Raw genomic sequence first — 22,073 nt, 5'->3', positions numbered from 1 at the left:
TGTACAATAAACAAATACATCTGCTTTATGCCGCAGAATTACATTCATATTTGGAACTTACATAGTCCAATGCATCGTTACACTACGTTAGTGTTTCCCAAAACCACAGTAGCAACGAACGTTCGTAACCACTATCGTAAAGTTGTGTAGTTACAACTACACCTCTCGACCTGTGGTAGAATGCTAGTACAGTGGGTCCCCGTTAAGTTTGGACGGGTTCCTTCAGGAATCACGATCCCCATTTTCTCAGCAGAAATGGCACAAACTGCAGTTGACACAAACAACCACAAGGTGTCACTTTGGAGTTCTGCCACTACTATTTTTGATGCGACTTGACTTACTGCTTCCATGATGCAGTTTCCAAGTCAGTAGAACACTCAGAGAAAGCTGAGCCATTACCAAACATATATGATAATACAATAAAGTTTATATATCTTATACCCTATTTGTCACGGTTACTTATAGATTTGATAGTGTAACGATAAGAGCATAAGGGCATAAGAGACTTTCAGCGGGGGCACGGAAACTTAATTTGATCACGGTAGTTTAAGCTTACACTTGACAAAACATTCTAATATGAAAATGTAGATGCAATTGTTGTAAGATGGTGCAGCTCCTTTAAGAAAGCATCGTGCAAAAAAGTAGACGTGCTGGAGCGAGTCATATTCAAAATGCAAAAAATAACACCGCAGATAAAACCAATTATCCTCATTCATTGCAACCGCAGCATGCCTGCTTGCCGACGTTTAAACAAAAAAGATATCAAAGCACCTTTTGCGTTTGAATGTAACACGAAAAAATGTTTAAACAGCTGGACAAATGATTTAGCTAATTGATTATAGCCTGTACACCAGCAATTGTTGAACATTTGGAAAAAGATCGCTCAGCTGTTGCCACAGTCACAGACAATGTAGAAACAACATGAGAGCAGTACACACTTCCCCGAATGTGGATGTTACACTGTCATAATCTACCACCAGCCTTTTGGCAAGTTGAAAAATAGATGACTTCTGTGAAATCTCTGCTTTAAAGCAAGACCTAAATGAGAGGAGTTGTGTTGGGAATGTCGGTGCAATGTCCATGCTATAATGGTCTGACAAACGTATGCCTTTTCAAGCAGTTCATCATCACCTGCGAGTTGAAGGATCATAGGACGTAAAGACTCAACCACATAACAAGTTTTCCGCATGCTTGCACATCTTTGGGAGAGCTGCCTGATTATGATGTCCAGAGTTGCATTAAATACCTGCACTTTGAAGTATCTCTCTGCATCGGTTAAGCGTTCATCTTCCGATAGTTCGTCAAAGTGACGCTTCACTCTCCGTGCTCTAACATTTTCAAATGTACTCTGAACCCCCATTTATTTGCGAGTGTCTGCGCTGTAGCCTGGCCAAAGGCACGCAGGTAGTCAGAAAGGACCGGTATAGAATTTTCCAGCAATTGCATTGCGGGGGTAGCGACGGAGGTCACAGGCCCTGGTGCGACTGCACTTGCTGCACCTACTAGGCCTAGTTACGCCACTGCGTGGAGCGCTAATGTGTCTACTGTAAATCATTCATGTGTGAAAGTCATTAGGCTGGAAGCGCTAATGTGTCTAAGCTCATTAGTCTACTTTCAATAGGCCTACTGTACAGCCTGAGAGGGGGAACATAACCTATAGCCTAGGCTACTGTAGAGTAGGCCTACAGTAGGCTACTGTAGGCTAAACAATCAGTTGTGAAAGTCTGCAACGAAAGTTTCCTAATGGAAGCGCTAACGTGTCTATTGAGCTCATTAGCCTACTTTCAATAGGCCTATTGTACAGCCTGAGAGGGGGAACATAGCCTACTGTAGAGTAAACAATCAGTTTACTTAGTTACATTTGTTTAGTTAAATCCAGTTTTCTACTCTATCTCCATGATATGCTTAGCCTATAGAAAGACGAAGTCGGGAAAGTGCTTCAGAGAAAACGTATTTATTGAAATAATGAACAGTCTACATTCTACAGTCTAAATTTAAAGCACGTTGAATCCCTGGGAAGATCTGCGTGTTGTGCGGAGGAATTCGTTGATCTTATTGATGCAGTCCTTCAGTTCACTCCTCCCCATAGCAGGGAACTTTCGTTGTAGTGTTGAGACCACAAAGTTTTTCACATTTTGCGGCAGTGCTCGCTTGCCCTTCGCTCCATCCCAGTTGGTGGTTTTGCTCCAGGCTTTATAGTGTTCCTCTGTGACGATGGACCTGAAGAGCAGGCATCCGTATCTGCCCACTTGGCCGTAGCTCTGTTGGTGAATCTTAGCGTGGTCTTCGGGACCAACATCACGCAAGGTCACGTCTGCGTGTTGACTAGGAACTTGGATGCTGTCGTTGAGTGTGACGGAGAGGGCCAATGGAGACATCTGCAAGGAGGACGTTTCTGGAGCTGGTGTCGAGGTGCACCTGGGGATTGGTCTCTCAGGCGTCGAATAACTTCTCTGCTCACGTAGCGTCGCCTGAAGTTCTCCGATTCCAGCTCTCATCTCCTGTAAAATGTCTCTGTGGCTCTCCAAGTGGCTGCCTCTCGGAGTTGTTGAAGCTCTCGTTTGAGGTTTTTGACCTCCGCTTTCAACCGATCATTCTCGGCGTCTCTCTCGGCTACTCGAGCTTTCTCTGCAAAATGTGTGAAAGTCATTAGGCTGGAAGCGTGTCTACTGTCAGTGACTAGTGCGAGAAGCGGGTTCTGTGTTGTAGGCTATGCATTTTTCCGACACTTGGCTGCAAGCTCCCCTCCCCCACCCCCTTCTTTCACAAGCAGTGCAGCTTTCTGAAGCGGTGCCTTTTGAAGCTAATGTAACAAATACCACCAATATTGTTGTGTGGCAATAAAAGTATCCAGGGTTTGCGCAAGTAGCCTAAATATATAAATAAATTAAGGACATACAATCCTTAACGTGAAAAAGCTTAACGTAGCTTAATGTCCCAAACAACAAGTCGTTTTATGCGCTCATTATAAAGAAAGTTTAACGTGTCCCAAAACAGCTGTCAATTAATCACCAAACGTCAAGAGGGTTGAGTCTGAATGACACCGAGTTTTAGACACTGTGTTTTTGAAGTTAAGAAATATTTTCGTAATAAAAATGGTCATTTAACCAATAAAGGCTGAAAAAATGTACAGTAAAACTAGGCTATACAGTACATGCAACCCAGCAGAAGACTATTATAGGCTATTGGCAAATCATTGAGCATCATTCACACATTGTATTCTGCACAGTCTCTACACGTGGAGCGCTAATGTATAGGCATACTTACAGTATTCAAAATGTGTGAAAGTCATTAGGCTGGAAGCGTGTCTACTGTCAGTGACTAATGCGAGAGTTCTGTGTTGTAGGCTATGCATTTTTCCGACACTTGGGTGCAAGCTCCCCTCCCCCACCCCCTTCTTTCACAAGCAGTGCAGCTTTCTGAAGCGGTGCCTTTTGAAGCTAATGTAACAAATACCACCAATATTGTTGTGTGGCAATAAAAGTATCCAGGGTTTGCGCAAGTAGCCTAAATAGGCCTATATAAATAAATTAAGGACATACAATCCTTAAAGCTTAACGTAGCCTACATGTAGATTAATGTCCCAAAACGTCAACAAGTCGTTTTATGCGCTCATTATATGGACATTATATATATGGATTTCTATGAAACGTCACGAAAACATGCGTGCGCAACCAAGAGGCAGAAAGCACCATAGAACAGCATAGAGCAATGCAAAAGAATAAAATGATTTTTTGTGCTGACAACTGCACCAATTCGAAATCACGATGGTTAGAGAATGTTAAATATGTTCAATATCCCTAACGGAATGCATGTCTTCGCCAAAAATGACAAAATACGATGTTATGTTAATAATGCAAATGAACGGCACACTTTGAAATATAGTCGGAAATGAGATGTTATCATCATTGAGACAACAGGGGTATACAATAAAATCCGATTGTAGCTTACAGCAGCCGGCTATTTAGGTTAAGTTTATAACGTTGTGGACGGCCACCAAGCGTCTTCTGCCCCACGGCTGCGGCACAGTCTTGAGTGACCGGATTCGTTTTCCTTTGTCATATGAATGCTGTCATTTTGTTAACATTACTGTTAAGGAGATGCTGTAGGCAAATGCTATATTTCAACCTCGTTAGTGTCAGAACTATTCACAAGGTTTCTGGGCAGCATTTTTATGTTCTGTTAGCAAGCGAACTTCTCATGACTACCGACAAAGTAGCCTACTGCCAGCTGACGAAGCTCTCATTTTAAAACATTACTGAGAGACAGGCACTATACAATCAAGAAATCTTGCCACTGAATCCAAAACTATGTTTAACATTATGTACAAAGCTTAGGCTACAGTGGATTAGCATGTTGCAGGGGCTGCTAAAAACAGAGAAACGCACTGAAAACTCAGCCAATCACAGCCCTTGCTGTCGAATGCGCCGTCCGGTTCGACCGTTGAACGCCACAGCGGACTATGCTGCCCCCAAGCGGCTGCAGTTGTCCTTACATGTCACCCAGCTGCGGGAATTATCGTGAATGAAGTGTCAATTTTTAACGGGGACCCTCTGTAGAAGCATAGTTCCAGGGATCTTCATGTCAAAGACGTCACTGACGCCAGTTATTTGTTTGCAAATTAATAATTATAAATATATTTATAATTGATATTTACACTTCTAACCACCATACATCCATATTTTAAAATGCCCAAGGCAGAAAATACATAAACATAATTTCACTGCATTTCTTACTTCCTTACTTCTTTGGTAACTATATGCATGTGACAATAAACTTCCTTGTATCCTTGTAATTAAATCAATTTGCAGCCATGTGCACGTAAGTAAAAGTCACACACCTGCAGATAATAATAAGGTGGTGTGCACTTTTTGACGAGTCAGCTGAGAATATGTAGCCTTTGATTTTCATGGGGGGGGGGGGGTCCAAGCCAAGAAGGCAGATTCTGATTTTGATAATATGATCTGCACAAAATATAAACTTAGGTAAACAACGATGTCAATATTGTTGTCAAAATCTCAACCCAGATTCGAACTCTTGGACAGGGGACTGGTAACTGCTGTGCAACGGCGGCTGTCATCTGCCGGCCTTAACGCAATGCGCCACAGAAGTATGTGCAGGTGCCCGTTCACGTGCTACTAAACGTCATTAACCAACAGACTACTGAAGTTTGGAAACTATCATGGTCCAAACTTAGAGTACTATGTAAGTACGACAGTTTTGGGAAACAGTCGTAACTTACATGTTGGTTAGTTGAACGATGCATCCTGTTAGTAAAAAGCTAACCTCCGTAGTTGTATGGGAAACGCACCCCAGATCAACGTGTAGGCCATTAGCAATCTGTTTATTTTATTTTATGACCTACACAGTAGATCACATGCCACATTCTCACTTTCAATAGACAGGTGCAATAGCCATTGGTGAAGATTGAGTATAAAGCAATTAAGATAGTACCCTATACAAAAAGTACTTCATACCATCATAAAAATTCGTTAAAACGAATAGCATTTTGCAACTTGACAAAACACTGGATTAAATATCGTAGGCACAGGAGAAAACTTGTACATCCATTGGCCTGTGGGGAGATCACATGCCAGTTGCCTCTCCCTTCAGTGCTATGACTCGTTCGGCTGTGAGCTTGTTTCGCCAAAAAAAAAACTATTGCAGATATCAATGCGTTTTTGTTCATGGGTTTGGCCTCACAGCAGAGGCTTAGACAACTATGACCCACGTTTTGGTTTCGTAATTTGCCCTACTTATTGACTGCAATGTAGTCAATTGACTGCTTGACAGGTTAATTTTATTTTTCTGTACAATAAACAAATACATCTGCTTTATGCCGCAGAATTACGGACTTGGCCAGCCTATAGAACGGATAGTTGGAGAGAATAGAGAATGTACGCACGCAAGAATCTGTAGGCTATTTGTGTCTGGTTACCAGCAAACAATGTTTAATGCATTAACTCAAGACGTCAAATATTTTCTAAACAATACAAACAGAAAGGATGCAGCAGGCAGCAAATGTAGAAGAGTCATTTCCAGTGGAAGAACAAAATGCTGAATGAAGCCCAAAGATATGAAGGCATATCTGGCAAGTTGTTATTTTTTGAAGACGTAAATGGTTGGGCTATAGGCCTAGTTTGCAAGAAGGAGACATAAAGTGTGAGCATGCCACACTATCCACAGCACAGGGGGGTAAGGAGGATTACTGTTAGCGCAGCGCAGGATTTATATAAAATTCTTCAACAGAAGGCCTGCCTCGAATGCAGGCTTGCCCAAAAAAAGGCCTGTGGTTTGCGCAGCCTACAGTAAGTAGGTCTTAGTGAGTCCTCTAGACTTCTTTTAAACTGTCTCAGAGGTAGAAAGTTGCGTTCGTTGGGGGCAGGGCCGGATTAACAATTCATAGACCCTTGGGAACAAATGTCTGATGGCCCCCCCTGCCTCCCAGCCAACGTGAATCGGGCGATCAGTTAATAGGCCTATCATGAAGATTTGTATTGCCATTTAAGGCACGAGCGCATCTGTGAGGCCAAGCCTCACCAAGTAGCCCGTTTGTTTACAACTAACATTACATTTAATTAAACTGCTTATAGGCTATGCCGAAATAGTTTCAACATTTTGAATATCAGTGTCGGGTTATTTAGGAAATGCCTTATGGCTGAAAGCTGCTTGGGATCCCCCCTGTCAAGCAATAACCATACAAAAAGTTAAAAACATGACATGATGCGCGTCACTGACATAATGCGCAAATAATACAGCCTAGATATTCCAATATATTCGAATACAAGTGTTTATTTTAGAGGGGATATTCGAACGTCATTTTTGAGCAATTTTTTTTAGACGCCAATCGTCTATTAACACCTTCCACCTAACCCCGGTGAGTGGGGGTCGCTATAATGCGTGTGAAATAGCACCATTGAGTAGCCTATGCGAAATAGCCTTAAAATCGTTCCGGTGTTGTGTGCCTTCTGGTTTCTCCACCTACTGGTTTCCTTGCACGTGCATGCGCTGCAGCAGTTGTCAGACCTTCACAAACAAGTTCTTTTAGGCGGTTTGAAGTCGCTTTTCATACGCCATGAGTGCTCGGCTACATTACAGCCGGACAAAAGACATGTAAAAAAATATATGGTTTGAAAACTAGCATTAAATTGGATTCGATCCCGCAAAAGCAACACTCGCGTGACTCTCTCCATCCTGATTCCCTACTCTTTGAGCCAACTAATATGTTACGCGAATCAATTAACTATTGTAGGCTACCATTAATTAATAACGTAGGCAACACCCAGGTAACATGTTGTCCAGGCTATCTGAAACAAGGGGTTGCCTCTCATCTACATCAACTGGTTACCTTGGGCTGCTACAGTCGTCAGTGCACTGTGCACAGTAGGCCTATGCTACTCTTTGTGGTTGATCAACTAAAAATAAAAGATGTATTTGGTGATGACGTTATTGTAGGCCTAGTAGACCTAAATTCTGAGAAATTAAATGGTACGAGAAACGATCTACAGTAGGCATCGCTTTCAAATGACCACTTCATTCGCGCATTACGCGGCGTGAAGCTGCGTGAAGCTTTAGTACCACTTTCAGCCACTGTGCGTCGCTCTGCCACTGTACATCGCTCTGCCTGCCGTCCCTTATATAATTGTTGCCGAGAGTAATCCCAGCCTACGAATTCAATAACAAAATAAATCATGCATAATTAAACATTACCTCGATTACGCAACTACGCAAATCAAAACAGTGGTGTGATAATTGAGCCAGTAGAGAAATAACTGTTCAGAATTAATCTGTAGCCTTGGGTAGGCTTCTGCAGAAAACAATGTTGTTGCCGATTTAATACTATCTGGCGACGTTTTTAACAGGCTACGCAATAGAGGCTTAGACAACTATGACCCACGTTTTGGTTTCGTAAATTAATTTGCCCTACTTCTTGACTGCAATGTAGTCAATTGACTGCTTGACATGTCATTTTTATTTTTCTGTACGATAAACAGTTACATCTGCTTTATGCCGCAGAATTACATTCATATTTGGCTGACTGCAGACGCGCCACTTCCCTCCCCATATTCCAATATTAAGATAGTATGAAGTGCTTTTTGTATAGGCTACTATCATAAAAAAATAGTTAAAACGAATAGCTATTTGCAATTTGACAAAACACTGGTCCTCATTTTGCGAATGCGAGGACGATATGAGCCTGTTGCATTTAGTTAGATGTCCGAGTCACGCATAATGTTTGAAAACCACTGGCTCGTAATCACAATAATTTAACACACGACAGTTGGATAACCTACTTCATCATGTCCCCATGCCTACATTTTTGTGAGTAGCATAGAGATCGTTAAAAACAATAAAGTATGGCTCTCCGTTTGGGACATCGAAAACTTATATTTTTAATAGACTACCGTCGAAGATGCTGACTTGCAAAAGCCTCGGGATAACACGTTATCTCCACTATCATCAGTCATGCCCCTTGATCAAAGTGAGGAATGAAATAAAAGTTTGATAACCACTGGCTTAACAAGTTACCTGCAGTCCAGAACACAGAATCTATTGCAATATTCTGATGATCGGCGATGATATCGGCAAATGTTTGTTTTTCAAAGTAAGAATTTCACTTCACCATGCACCTTCGACAATACCTGGCCTACCTGGTATCATTACAAACATTATTCTGTGTCCTAAAACTGGCATATTTTATGGCATTGTGTCATGTAAGTTCGTTGCAAAATCAAGAAATGTGTGAGGTGGTCAGCGGGGGACAATTGAGACACACATTGGATTGTGTTATTACTTGAACATTCCACACTATCCACAGCTGCGGTAGGCCTATCAGGGGCAGGAGGATTACTGTCAGCGCAGGCTTTATATAAAATTCTTCAACAGAAGGCCTCGAATGTTGTCTTGTTTGTGGAGCGCTTTGCTTCGCTTCTGTAATTTCGGCTTCATTGAAAATGAGGGCTTCCCTCAATGACCCTCCGAGAATAAATAAAGGTTGAATGAATGAATGAATGAATGCAGGCTTGCCCAAAATAAAGGCATGTGATTTGCGCAGCCTACAGTAAATAACAGGCCCGCCAGAATGTGCGTTATGATGCTTTTTTACGAGCAAGATGTTTTTGGTACCCTACGCACACTGCATGTTCTTAAATAACAATGATCATCAGTAATATTCGACCATTAATTTGGGTAAATGGGCAAGCGTGACCACCTTGATTGGCTGATGATTGTAACGCAGGCATGATTCCAAACACCTCCCTTAAGATGATGAGTGACAGGTCTCAGAATGCGTGCGCTACACAAGGACGGAAGATGATGAATAACTGGGGCCGTAGGCTATTCACAAAGGCTTTTATCTTACTACTAGGAGTAGGCTACTCCTAAATCGCACTTAAAGATTTTAGATTGGAGTTTTCTCTTAAAAGTTATTCACAAAGCCTTTCAGACAACTCCTAAACTAGGAGTGAGTCTTCGTGGCTATGGATGACGTCATTACTCATGCACGAGCTTGACTGAAGTGACCACCTTGATTGGCTGACGATTGTAACGCGGGAATTCCAAACACCTCTCTTCCGATGATGACTGACAGGTGACAGGTCGGAGAATGCGTGCACTACACAAGTAGTGCGAAGGACGGAAGATGATTAATAACTGAATAAAAAGGCCTAGCCTAAATGAATAAAGAGTAAGGCAAAACAAATAGCTTAGTAGCCTAATGAAACATAGGCCTATGGATTGATGCAGTAGACTACCTTTGCAACATTATTAAATTAATCTGTCACCATATCCCTAGGCTACGTTTGCAAAGAGGAGAACATTTTAATTTGATTCACAATGAAACGTTACATTTCATTTACATGTTAACAATGAGTAGTTTGTGTTGTTGTTGGTGGCGTTATTGCATCCCTTTTATGAATGCAAAATTGTTCCCTCGCGATTGGAAGCTCCTGTTGCGCATAGGCTATTTCAAAACATCGCAACGTAAAATGCCACAAAAAAGCTGTTTATGAATAGGTCTTAGTGAGTTAGGAGTCCTCTCGACTTAAGCTGTCCCAGACTTAGGTGCTACTTTTAGGTCTAAAATGCTTCGTGAATTACTTTTTGTGAAAAAATTAGGAGTCCTAAAGTTAGGAGTGACACGCCCATTATTTTTAGGAGTTGCTCCTAAATTCGCCAGTTAGGAGCTACTTTTAGCCTTAAAATTCTTTGTGAATATGGCCCCTGAATAAAAAGGCCTAGCCTAAATGAATCAAGGCAAAACAAATAGCCTAGTAGCCCAATGAAACATACGGATTGATGTAGTATCTTGTAACATTATTAAATTATTCTGTTACTATGCCTACGTTTGCAAAAGAGAACATTTTAATTTGATTCACAATAATGTTACATTTAATTTACATGTTGACAATGATTAGCCTAGTTTTGGTTGTTGTTGGCGGCGTTATTGCATGTTAGTTATGCCTACAATGCAAAATTGCTTCCTCGCGATTGGAAGCTCCTGTAGCTGCATAGGATTTCAAAACCGCAGGTTTGTGAATAGGTCTGTGAGTAAGGAGTCCTCTTGACTTCTTTTAAGCTGTCAGAGGTGGGAAGGTGTGATTTTTTGGGGGAAGGGCCGGATTAACTGGGCACAATAGTCTGATGGCCCCCCTTCCCCCCAGCCAACGTGAATCGGGTGGTTAGTTAATAGGCCTATCGTGAAGATTTTTCCTGCCATCTAAGGCACGAGCGCATCTGTGAGGCCAAGCCTCACCAAGTAGCTCGTTTGTTTACAACTAACATTCCATTTAATTAAACTGCTTTATAGGCTATGCCGAAATAGTTTTCAACATTTTGAATATTAGTGTCGGGTGAATTGAAATGTTCTCAAAGTAGCCTTATGGCTGAAAGCTGCTTGGGATCCTCCCCGTCAAGCAATATAACCATACAAACGCGCTTCCTGCACTCATTGTTTCAAAAGGAGTAATTTTGGCTTGGTATGCCCAATGAAAATAAATTAACGCAACGCAACACAACACAACACAGACCCCGCTTCTCTCGCGTCAGTCACTGACATGAACGAAACACAGAACCCGCTTCTCTCACGGCAGTCACTGACAGTAACCTAGAATAAATGCATGGGGGAAAACACTTCCCCATGACAAAGACATCGTAAAACACTGAAAGTTAATATTTTGTCACTAGCAACATTCATCTGTCCTTTGTCAAATGTATTATGTTCCAAGTACCCTATGCGTAATTCTGCTTCATAAAGTTGAACAAATACATTTGCTTATTTCACAGAAAAATATAAATAGCCAGTCTACAGTGCAGAGTTGGTAAGTTATGGTAGGCCAACTTGCAGTGAACATACAAAGAGGGGAAATTATTTATCTTGCAGCTGAGTAGCCTCAGGTGCGCACGTAGACATAAGGCCGAACATGCAAGCGCCAATGAATCGTGCTCTCACGGCAATCGCGCCGTTAAACTTAAATAGGTTAACATCACTCTAAGTTCGCCTTCAAGCAAGGAAAACGATGATTTGAAGACATCTGCTTTGTTGGAAGGGCAAGGGGTAGCAACAGGGCAACACAGAGACAGGCCCGATGGCTGGGCTGTTATGAGAGTATTAAAATATGGGATATTCTACGGGGAAACATTAAAACGGCAAGACAGCGGGGAAAGTTAAAATACGTGATAAACACGGAAAAAGTTGGCATGCATTGTTTCGGTCCCCGTGCACAGGGATTATTTGTCATACTATTAATCACATATGATTATTTGTGAAATTGTGCAAACAGGCGCAACACATTTGAAAAGGAAGGACTGGTAGCATGCAAGCTCACGGGAAAGATTGATTTAAGAATGTTATCACAAAGTGTGTGGCTGTGGCGCGGGCGGAAGACAATTGGCAGGGGAGGGTCATGTCTTTTTTAACAATTCTGTCGGAGGGTCATTGAACAATTTCTAGCAGGCAAGAGAGGGTCATGCAACTTCCAACTGAAGCACTCAAAATTCCTCCGGTGGTCCCTTCAATAAATAACGATCAGTCTCTAGATTGCTGCTGGGCTATATGTCTTGGTTCTGTTAACAACTTATTGTCAAACGCATAGCCTATCTCGCGGTTGCATCCATTACAAACAAACATGCAATGTGAACGTCTGGGATTGGGGAGAGCACTAAATGCTCTACTGAATAAACACGAAGTCAAACCTTTAAATGAAAAACACTCTTTAATAATCCAAAAAAATAAACCGCTAATGAAGTAAACTTGTGACCATCAAAAATCGTTTATCGCTCGTAACTCCGTGATACCAGGACGTAACAGGAAGGCATTTGGCTGAGCAACGGAGGTTAATATGCTCCATGTTTTGTCCAAATGATGACTGTCTATCATCGTTGCACTCGGAGAAAACCGGAATGTTTCATTCGTCCCCGTTTCAATCGTCCCGGTTGTACCTACTCGAAACGCAGATAGAACCTTATTATTCTAAGGTAGCGAAATAGCGTTCAGCATGATTCATGCCCAATTAATTCCCCCTGTTAAAGTGTTCGCCTTTGTAGTTTGGTTTCGTGATAGCCTATGATAAACGGCTTATGGCCAAATATGTGAAAACGTTAAAATACAGTAGGCGATAAACCCGGAAAAAGTTGACAGTGATTTTTTCATAATCACTTTGGAGGGTCATAGAAAAATGTATTGCTGGCGAGGGAGGGTCACGTCTTTTTGGACTAATGCTCCCCAAACTCCTCCGGTAGCCTCTTAAATAAATAACGAACAGTCCCTAATGAAGTAAACTTGTGACCATCAAAAATCGTTTATCGCCTGTAGGCCTAACTCCGTGATAACAGGACGTAACAGGAAGGCATTTGGCTGAGCAACGGAGGTTAATACTCTATATTTTGTCCAAATGATGTCTGTCTATCATCGTTGCACTCGGAGAAAACCAGAATGTTTAATTTGTCCTGCGTCTCTACGGCTGCAAACGGGATTCACTTGCAGTTAACCAAATATTTCTTTATTAGGGCAGGCATATTTCTGGCTATTACATTATTTCTAAACCAGTCTGCTAAAGTCTGTAGTGAAGTCTGTGTAGGGTTTTCCAGGCTCCATTTCTTTTTACGAGACACCCTGCTCACTTGAGCCATCTACCGGTTGTTTGGGTTGTTGCAGCATCTCACTGGAAAAATACAAATTAAAGTCGCGTGATACCGCGTGATCCCACGCGCAGACCGCGAGTGAAGCTGGCCAATTCGAAGCACTGCCCACTGTACATAGCGCACCAGACCGCGATGTCTTCAAGGGTTGAATGAAGGGAGTTTGCAAAAATTAGTGTATTTTTCAAGTCAATAAACATTCTTAATTTTCGAATGTCTTTGTCAGGGAACATCTGACTTTTAAAAACCATAGGCCTGGTAGTCGCTCAGACAAGGAGTTATAAGATAAAGGCAATACCATTTGTGTCACCTAATACAGTTCAGTGAAATAGCAAGATACCATCAGAAGCCAACGATCATAAAGCACAGTGCACGCGCGCTCTCTCCCCTGCGCATAAAGCTGTCTGCGTGTTGTAGGCTAGATTTGCGTGAGTTCTTTCAATCTGCTTTACTTTTGTGAGTTGCGACCACCTAGGCTATGTTATAGACGTTCTATGAGATACCAGTGTTTAGCTGTGTCAAAAACCAATAAGCTTTGTCAGACTACTTTTAAAATGATATTCAGGGCTATATACATTTTAAACATTCGGGGCTGAAGACCCGACAAAGCCTTGCGTTAATTCTTCAGGTGGGAAGTGTCAGGAATTTTCATACGAGAGACGCTCTCATTAGTGGTTAGTATATGGAGTAGGGAATTGACAGCAACACATCCAATCACATTATGACAGATGCTGAATTTAACATAAACTGTGATGTTTGATTTTAAATTAATGTAAATTTAGCCGGGAGTGTAAGCTGGCAACCGCGAGATACGCATGTCACAGGCGCCGATACCGTGGGTGCTCCATCTCTCGGGCACCCACTGACAACATCGAGCACCCACGGTATCGGCGCCTGTGACAAGCGTATCTCGCGGTTGCATCCATTACAAACAAACATGCAATGTGAACGTCTGGGATTGGGGAGATCACTAAATGCTCTTCTGAATAAGCACGAAGTCAAGCCTTTAAATGAAAATCACTCTTTAATAATAAAAAAAAACGCTAATCAAGTAAACTTGTGACCATCAAAAATAGTTTATCGCCTGTAACTCCATGATAACAGGACGTAACAGGAAGGCATTTGGCTGAGCAATGGAGGTTAATATGCTCTATATTTTGTCCAAATGATGTCTGTCTATCATCGTTGCACTCGGAGAAAACCAGAATGTTTAATTTGTCCCGAGTTTCTTCTACGGCTGCAAAAGGGATTCACTCGCCGTTAACCAAATAGTTCTTTATTAGGGCAGGGCAGGCATATTTCTGGCTATTACATTATTTCTAAACCAGTCTGCTAAAGTCTGTAGTGAAGTCTGTGTAGGATTTTCCAGCTCCATTTCTTTTTACGAGACACCCTGCTCACTTGAGACCTCTGCCGGTTGTTGCAGCGTCGTTGCAGCGTCACCGGAAAAAAACAAATTAAAGTCGTGTGATGCCACGTGATCCCGCGCACAGACCGCGAGGGAAGCTGGCCAAGTTGAAGCACTGCCCACTGTATTTTTCATCAAAATCGCTGTTTTTTTTCCTAGAAATGGAGATATAACGTCTTTCATGAAATATGAAGTTGCCTGTTACTTACTTGTGTAAACTTTCCGGGAAGTGATCAGCGAGACCTGGCGAGACTGCCACCTAGTGATAGACCCACGAAAATGGCCTGGTTTTGACCTGATGTGCATGCGTCACTGATTCGACCCAAAGAGGCAACCGAGTTATGATAAAATGTCCAGATTGTGCGTTTTCATGAGTTTCACGATCGTCATATATTTCATTTCCATTCATCACAGAGTTCCCAAAATCACATATAAGGTGTGTTAGAGTGTCTAGTTTCGCAATTAAAAAAAAAAGCTAAAAACGTAATATTACGTAGATAATGAGTTAATCTGCTGCCAGCTTGTGACTCCACATCGCCCAAAATGCTTGATTGCATCATATTCTCCACATTTTAGATACATTTTGGTGTACCACATGGCATTTTCTTTCAGTGAATCTTTTGCTTTGCAATTACCTTCCTGCCCTCCTCTTGGCTGCCTTCACTCCTTCGTCTTCATTAACATTAATCTTTTTTGGCCTCAATAATCCAGTTACATAGTCTCTGTTTTTGGTTTTGGCTTTTGTGAAATACTTTTTCTAAATAAATGCGACTTATAGTCCAGTGCGACTTATATATGTTTTTTCCTCTGTGTGTGTGTGTGTGTTACCCTGGAAATCCAGAGTTCTCGCGAGAGCACAATTTGAATTGTGCCCGCAAGATACTCTGGCCACGAGCAATGATCCAAATTTCTTCTATCTCTCGAGCGAGAGGGACCAATCAAATCGGTGTAGGCAGGACAAAGGAGAGCTACACTGATGACTGACACTGATGAATTGTTGTGATTGGTCGTAGCGTTATCCAACTGTGTGCAGTGAGAGTTTCAAATGCATGCTTGGTGCCGCCCCTCGAATTGGGCCATTTTCATTACTCGTGGCCAGACCCTTAATCTGAAAGATTCCAGGGTCTGGTTTACCAGGCTGTCTGTGTGTGTGTGTGTGTGTGTATGTATGTGTGTATCAGAGTTTCCGCTAGAAAAAAATGGTCAAATTGACCGGCAGAGGTTTCGTTTTCCGGACATTTTGATGATATGCCGATCAAATATCCTATTATCGCTTCTTAATTAGTCAAGTTGAGGAAAACAGGAGACAGGCTATGTAGCTTAAAGAAGGACATAATCAGGCTGAATAGAATGCAACATGTTCATTAGCCTAACTTACGTAAACATGCCTAACAAGAGTATTTATGTTTTCATGGACCGCAAGAGTCCGTTTGTTTAGTTTCTTTTTCTTTCGGTCCGCGGTTCAATACCGTTTAATTGTGCCGGAAATTATCCAGACCAGCAATCTCCTCGTCGAGGAGGCCCTAACCCTGCAGATCATAGACAGAGAAAGCATAGGCCTACTGTATGCTTTGGGTAGGCTACAGAACATGGTTGCATGTCCAGTGTACACGGAGAATGACTTGTGTCTTGGAGCGGCCGCAACAAGCTGCAACTCCACTTCCAACGTCATGATTCCAACAGATACGCCCGACACTCTGGTAGTGGTGGAGTTGACCGGACATCTGAGGCTTCAGACGTTACCAATCATCCATCGCGTCTGGCCTCTGAAAAAACTTTTAAGGCTAGTCTGCCTGGGCCTGGCCATGTTTGAACCGCCTCACTCATTTGTTCGTTGTTTAACATGAATGGACATTTTAAGCGTGCGCTTCCTATTTGAAATGCAGCATACAGTGGGTCCCAGTTAAAAATTGACACTTCATTCACGATCAAGGTGATTCACGCAGCTGGGTGAAAAGTAAGTACAACTGCAGCCACTTGGGGACAGCATAGTCCGCTGTGGCGTTCCACGGTCGAACCAGACGGCACATTCGACAGCAAGGGCTGTGATTGGCCGAGTTTTCAGTGCGTTTCTCTGTGTTTTTAGCAGCCCCTGCAACATGCTAGTCCACTGTAGCCTACGCTTTGTACATAATGTTAAACATAGTTTTGGATTCAGTGGCAAGATTTCTTGATTGTACAGTGCCTGTCTCTCAGTAATGTTTTAAAATGAGAGCTTCGTCAGCTGGCAGTAGGCTACTTTGTCGGTAGTCATGAGAAGTTAGCTTGCTAACAGAACATAAATATGCTGCCCAGAAACCTTGTGAATAGTTCTGATTTTTTTTTACTAACAAGGTTGAAATATAGACTTTGCCTACAGCATCTCCTTAACAGTAATGTTAACAAAATGACAGCATTCATATGACAAAGGAAAACGAATTCGGTCACTCAAGACTGTGCCACAGCAACCAGTGTAGGCTACAGTCCTACCCAATAGGCCTACACGAAGCATATAGCGTTGTCTGACGGTCGAGTGGGTTAATGCACGTATTTCCAGAACAGGTCTGCACCTGTCAGGCAGTTCTGAGTTCGAATCTACGCAGGAGCAGAGCCATATAAAGGCCTAGGCCTATTGTTATCATTTTTTGCAAGGTGTTGCTCCTGGCAATACTTGTTTATAAGACGTTTGGTGATTAGTTGATAGCTGTTTTTAGGACACGTTAAACGTTCTTTATAATGAGCGCATAAAACGACTGTTACGCGCTGTTACAACTGTAGGCTACAATGATTGCAATACAAAAAAATATGCGCGTGTTAGTTTAGTTAGTTTTGTGATGTTTTGCACTTTTGCCTCATGTGTTTTCAGGTTTGAGGGCTTTTTTGGCAAGATTGACCTTGGTTAGACTCTGCATATGTTATTTCTCCGTAGGCTATGGAAAATAAAGTCAATTTTCGACACACGTCTGTTATCAGTTCAATAACAAGTGTTGCTTGTTAAAACATGTGACTAGTGAAACTCAAATGATTTTAGAAATATTTAGCCAAAGCCAAGCTTAATTTTCTTTATTCTTAGGAAAAGGTGCAGAACATTATTAAACTTTGACTAACGTTTCGATGTTCGTTAGTCAAAAACATTGACACATCGAAACGTTAGTCAAAGTTTAATAATGTTCTGCACCTTTTACTAAAGAATAAAGAAAAAAGAAGACATCTGAGCTGCGCCGGCGTCTCTCCTCTCTAAAACAGGGGTGTCAAACATACGGCCCGCGGGCCATGTACGGCCATATGCAGGCGATGATTTTGAACGGCCCGCACGTCTGTCCCTCAACAACGAGAGAAAACTTCCCTTGTGTGTGTGTAATGTGTATCACACCAAATTGGCTCACCATACCTTTCCAACTATGCACAGTATCCCATTAGCTGCATGCCATCAGGCTATTTACAATTTTCTATCGCGTAAAGTTAGTGAACGTTATCAAAATTAACGCGAACACATTTTGTTTGAGCAGGAGACAGAATACGCACGCAGGCACAACTAGGCTACTTGTTGTTTTCTTTTACGGTTATCAGCACACAATGTTGGGCTAATTCACTAGTTATGGATATCACAAGTTTAAACAACGAAAACAAAAAGGATGGAGGCAGCAAATCTAGAGGAGTTATTCCAGATGGGCAAGAACAAGGTAGGCAATTGGTGTGCTTGTCAGAACGTTAGATTACAGCTGTTTAAAGCCAGACGTCACGGTACGCTAGAACAAAACTAAAGGTAACTTTAGCTATAGGGCTGTATCAATTTGTCCAAATGAATAGGTCATCGTAGACGTTGTTGTTGTATTATTGCATGTGGATATTGTTATGCTATGTAGGCTACTTTTTTTGGCAATGCACGGACCTAAAACCGGGAAACAGACAAATATTGTACACGCGTAAATTTGTTTTTGCGGGGGTGGGGGTGGGTGGGTGTACGTACCATAGCGCTCTCTCTCTCTCTCTCTCTCTCACACACACACACACACACACACACACACACACACACACACAGTACCTTTCTTAGCCACAGTTAATTTTAGTGGTGATATGTGTTATGGACATTGTTATGCACATTATTGACTGCAGTTTATTCTCATCAATGTCAGTCCATGAATGCATATTGATCAGTTGTTAACTAATACTGTAGGCCTAGAAGTTGCATTTGAAAATGTTACTGTTGTAGGCTTTTTGTTTTTTATTTCAGCCACACTGTTTTAAAGTGGTTAGGAACTTATTTCACACCAATTTTGAATAAGCCATAGCCTACTGCAATGCCGATTTCATGGTTGCACCATGCACATGTTCGCCGATTATGTGGCCCTCAGTAACCTATAAATTCAATGATGTGGCGCTCTATGAAAATGAGTTTGACACCCCTGCTCTAAAATATCTGTCCTGGCCTGGTTGCACCGGATTGTGGCCAAACGACAGAAGCGCGGAGAACCCTCCTTTGTCTACCAAAAAGTGACGAAGCTGAAGTTTCAGAATGCGGTGTAGTCAAGTTTCCATTCCACCTTAAATATTGCAATTTTCTACCGACAGGGGGCAGTGCTGACTGCAAATACGCGATGACACTGGCATTTGCCTAGTAGCAGACGAACATGTAGGCTACTCCTCACAGACGAATAAAAGCCTTTTTTTCTTGTGACTCCATTGTCGACCAATCTTTAAGTAAATGATGCAACATGCTTTCTGTCAAATAAATCGGTTCATATTGCACTTGTTTTGTTTCTTCTTTACATGAACTATGTTTCATATTTTACAATGTATGCACTAGATTCGATACCCATTGCTCACACATGATTTACCGTGAGATATTACACCACATCCCGATACTACAGTCTCTGAGCTTTCATTTGACACCATGAATGGCCAATTTTGTCGTGAAAATTCACCCTTTTATTACAATTGAAATTCCATGAGCTGTTTTTCATATTCCACAATGTATGCACTAGACTTGATACCTATTGCCCACACAACATTTGCCGTGAAATATTACACCACATCCCGATACTACCGTCTCACAGCGTTCATATGACACCCAGCATGCCAAATTCCGTTGTGGAAAATGGCCATTAAATTTCGTTAAGGTCACGTGGTTCATGTAAACGTCAAAAAGTTCCCGGAAGTGGTTGACAATGGATTAGAATGCTTTAAATAGGCTACTGTTCAGTGATAGACAGAGCCACAATTTTGGGTAATTGACAGTCAATAAATGTATTGATATACAATATTTATAACACAGTGTAATTATTGTGTAAACTATGTAGTTATCCTACCATTACAACAATATTAAATTAAATTCCAGACCGTAGCTTGCTAAATATTGGAAGGTGACCTTTTTTTCCGCCCTTTTACGTATGTGTCACTTAATATTAATTTCTGTACAAAATCAAGACGGGAGATTCTTTAGAAAACGCAATTGCACCCACCCAATAAGTGTATCTAAATTATCGCTATATAAAATAAATGACCTCGTACAATGACTCGAAAAGCTGTAAACAGTGTTTTTGAGACTGCGTGTAGCCTACAAAAGCGCATGGAGCTCCTGTGGAATTTGATTTTGCAACAAGAAACTGTAACACAGCTAGTCTAACATTAACTTGTTTGATTTTTCTACCCCGCGTTTCCTCTGGTAGTCACTGATTTGAGCTAATGAGCGATTTACCTGTAGCCAAGCCTAGCCTATCGTCGCGGGAGAATAAAAAAAGTTTAAACGTTTTTTAACTCATTGAGTGCCAAAAACGTAATATTATGTTTTTCCTTCCCATGCGTTGAGTGCCAAAAACGTAATATTACGTTTTTTGCTTATTTTTTTAAATTGCGGAACTAGACACTCTAACACACCGTATATGACGACCGAAAACTCATGAAAACGCACAATCTGGACATTTTATCAGAACTCGGTTGCCGCTTTGGGTCGAATCAGTGATGCATGCACGTCATCTCAAAACCAGGCCATTTTCGTGGGTCTATCACTAGGTGGCAGTCTCGCCAGGTCTCGCTGATCTCTTCCAGGAAAGTTTACAGGCAACACTTAATATTTCATGAAAGACGTTATATCTCCATTTCTAGAAAAAAAAACAGCGATTTTGATGAAAACTAGCCACTGTTTAGCTTGGGATTTCTCAGGAACAGAGGTGTAGAAATACACAGTTTGCACCCACTGAGAGCTTAAAGTCTCACCTTTTAAACGAGCCATTGTATGTGTTCATAGCTATAACACAGAATATGCTGTGGCTGTACAAAAATCATCAACAATGGTCTAGATTTCTGGCAAAGCTTCCGAAAACAGCTTGGCATTCAATGAGTTAACATCTCCAGTGTAATGGTGGGCATGCTAAGTTAACCGTAGCATTACCTATTCAGTAACCCCATGGTAAAATATAAAACGTGACATGTAAGTCCTTCGATAAATAACCACCTAAATAGCTCTCCACACACACACACACACACAACTCTCCACACACACATAAACACACAAACACATAGACACACACACCACACACACACACACAAGGTCCTTTAGAAGAGGGAGCTCTCCTTGAGCAGAGAGCTGCAGCCTGGTGAAGAGTACTCCTCAGGCTCCAAATAGCCCAATAACAGAGCTCTCCACACACACACACACACACACACAGAAATCTCCACACATACACACACACACAAACACATAGACACATACACACACACACACACACACACACACACACAATGGGCTCTGATCCAGTGTCCTTGGAGACGCTGAGGAGATGGCATGGGGGCACTCATCGCCGTTGGAACACTCATCAACATTAACCTGAGCAGTGGACACAAACAAGCTGCTGCCACTTTCCCTCATCAAGCTCCTGTGTGTGTGTGTGTGTGTGTGTGTGTTTGTTTGAGTTTGTGTGTGTGCGTGCTAGAGTATGTGTGTACAACTGTCCACCATCAGGCCCTGATGGAGCTCCTGAACTTAACGTGTTTTTCACAGGCTAGGCCAGTCTGTGTGTGTGTGTGTGATGTGAGGGCTGTGTGTGATTGCATCCTCTACATTCTCCTTCATACGTCAGTCTGTCTATTTAGATTTGGGAATACACCTATACAGTTACTTATGACCTGACATCTGATTGGAAATTGTGTTTGTGTGTTCATGTGTATACACACACACACACTCAGTCACACACACACACGCAGACACGTATACGCACACACACACACACACACACAGGTCACACAAAGTAGCCGGTGCAAACAACAAACACTTTAATATACTCTGCCTTTGTTCCTGTCTTTCCTCTCTTTGTGTGTGTGTGTGTGTGTGTGTGTGTATGTATGTCTGTGTCTGTGTGTGTGTGTGGTGTGTGTGTGTGTACAGTGTGTGTCTGTACAGTGTTTGTGTGTACAGCTAGTGTGTCTGACTGAGTCTCTCTCTCTCACACACACATACACACACACATACAACACACACACACACACCCCTGTTGGAATGGCAATTTTTCTAACATGATTTCTAGAGCAGCATACAGAGTTAGGGGCATAG

General features: G+C 41.9%; 1 protein-coding gene across 3 annotated transcripts in view; it reads left to right on the top strand.

Moving 5' to 3' along the window:
* Window positions 1–22,073, top strand: part of LOC121695127 (retinoic acid receptor beta-like) — a 245,507-nt gene that overhangs the window by 158,509 nt on the left and 64,925 nt on the right. The gene's annotated exons all lie outside the window — the stretch shown is intronic.

The sequence above is a fragment of the Alosa sapidissima genome, chromosome 21 (genome assembly GCF_018492685.1).
Source record: "Alosa sapidissima isolate fAloSap1 chromosome 21, fAloSap1.pri, whole genome shotgun sequence".
NCBI classification, from domain to species: domain Eukaryota; kingdom Metazoa; phylum Chordata; class Actinopteri; order Clupeiformes; family Clupeidae; genus Alosa; species Alosa sapidissima.
Note: the sequence above shows the minus strand (reverse complement) of the source record. Positions and strands in the feature narration are given on the sequence as shown.